We start from the raw sequence: 2,358 nt of genomic DNA, 5'->3' as shown, positions 1-2,358 counted from the left end.
CAGACACACACACACACGGAGACAGACACACACACAGACCCACAGAGACCCAGACACACACAGACACACAGAGAGACAGACACACACAGACACACACAGAGAGAGACACACTGACAGACACACAGAGACAGACACACACACACAGACACACAGACCCACAGAGACCCAGACACACACAGACAGACACACAGACACACACAGAGACAGACGCACAGACACACACAGACACAGAGACCCAGACACACACAGACACACACACAGACACACAGACACACACAGACACACACAGAGACAGACACACAGACACAGACACAAACAAACACACCGACCCATACACACACAGACACACACACACAGACACAGAGAGACCCATACACACAGACACACACAGACACAGAGCTCGTGGTTGTGAGCAGAAAGGCCTGCCTGCATCTCTGAGGCTTCAGCACAAGAATGGAAAAACCCTCGGGGCAGGAACAAGCCGGGGCAGAGAGTAGGCAGGCCAGGGCCCTCCCAGAGGTCTGTGCCCGCAGGCTTGCCCACCCAGCGCCTAGCTGGGAAGGGCCCCAGCCAGTGCGCCCTCCTCCATGGGAAGTGCGGCCACTTCCGGGCAGCGGCTGCCCCAGGGTATTCAGGAACTTGGGGCCTCTGCTGGCTCCCAGCCTCTCCCAGCTCCAGGTGTCCCCAGCCCACACCTAAGAAGGCTGAGGGGACCTTGGGAGGGCCCCGCTCCAGAGGCCCATGGGGAGAGGCCCTGGCTCCCCCTGCCTTGGGGACAGGTCACCCCGGGTCTCCATGCCACGTGGGGCCCACCCTCCTCCACCGGGACCCGGCCCTGCCAGCAGCCCCGGAGCCTGGGGCCTGGCTCCATGATGCCAGGTAAAAAGCTGCACCCACCCTTTACCGACTCGCCTCTATTCTGGAATGTAGCAAATCTAAGTTGTTAAATGATTTATTTTCCGCAAGCATGCATTTTCCCAGGGAAAAATGCACCCCTCTCCGACCTTGTAGTTTGTCCTGATTGGCTCTCAGGCAAAAACGTCTGCCCTTGGGGGGTGGGGGCCTGTATCACCCACCCTAGAGGACGGGCCACCAAAGCTGGCTGGGTGGGCACCCTGGCACCAGGTGGAGTGGGGCGCCTCGCCCGGGGGAGGCGACACTCACCGAGCCACACCATCTGGTGGAAGAGCTCAGAGCGGAGCTTTCCCACTTCTGGTATCTGCCCTCTGCTCCGCGGCTCTCCTTTCACTAGTAAAGCTGTTTCATTTTGGACTTCCTCTTGGGAATCAGAGTCCCAGCCCTGACAGCAGCCGGGACAGCAGCGTCTCTGTCAGAGCTTTTGGATTCATGGCCCGTCTTGCAGGCTTGGCAAGGAGCCTGGACAGAGTAAGGAGCTTCCCTCCAGTGCATGTGTTTGATTGTGACATGCAGGGCTGCAGGGGGACCCGGGTCTCTGTGACAGAAGATCTCCCACACCAATTCTTTCTCCCTACTTTGCTTCTCTGGAGGAAAATCAACTATCACCCATCTTCCGCAGACAGGCCAGTGAGTGAATCCATAGGGGCCCCTGCTCCTGGCCCAAGCCAGATGGTGCCTGTGATGAAAGCATCTGGACCTGGGGGTGCGTTACCCCCACCTGGAGCCGTGGCTACAGACCACCTGGGAGCCACGCAGATGCTGTGGCCTGAATGCTTGTGGCCCCCAAATTCGTATGTTGAGACCTAACCCTGATTAGGGAGGTGGGGCCTTTGGGAGGTGATTGGGTCACCAGGGTGGAGCCCTGGTGAATGGGATCAGTGCCCTCATAAAAGGGACGGCACAGAGCTGTGTCCCACCGTGTCAGGACACAGAACCTGGATGTGGGCCCTCACTAGAACCCAACCATGCTGCCACCCTGGTCTCAGACTTCCAACCTCCAGAACTGTGAGAGAGAAATTTCTGCTGTTTATAGCCACCATCTATGGTGTTGATGTTTTGTCACAGCAGACCCCAAACGGACTAAGACACCGGCATCAGCTCTCAGACCAGGCTGAAAAGAAACAGGGTTACTGAGGCCCATGGAAGGTGTTTCCAGGGCTCAGGGCCCAGGTCGGCCCACAGATGAGGTGCAGAAGGCCGGGCCCAGGGTGGGAGGGCAGCAGACCTCCAGGGGGGTCCTGCTTCTCTGCATCCCCCGGCACTCTGATGTGGTATGTGAGGGGCGGTCAGGAGTGCTTCCTTGGAGCCCGCGGCCTCGACGTGGCAGATAGAGCCCAGAGCATGACCCCGGGCTCCAGTGGGCACATGGCAGGAGCTTCCTGTGCTCCCAGGCCCCTCCGCCCAGACACGGTCACACGGCCACACGTGCCCCCCCCCCCC

This window comes from Lipotes vexillifer, unplaced genomic scaffold (genome assembly GCF_000442215.2).
Source record: "Lipotes vexillifer unplaced genomic scaffold, Lipotes_vexillifer_v1.1 scaffold835, whole genome shotgun sequence".
Lineage (NCBI taxonomy): Eukaryota > Metazoa > Chordata > Mammalia > Artiodactyla > Lipotidae > Lipotes > Lipotes vexillifer.
The sequence above is the reverse complement of the archived record's forward strand: the minus strand, read 5'-3'. Positions refer to the sequence as shown.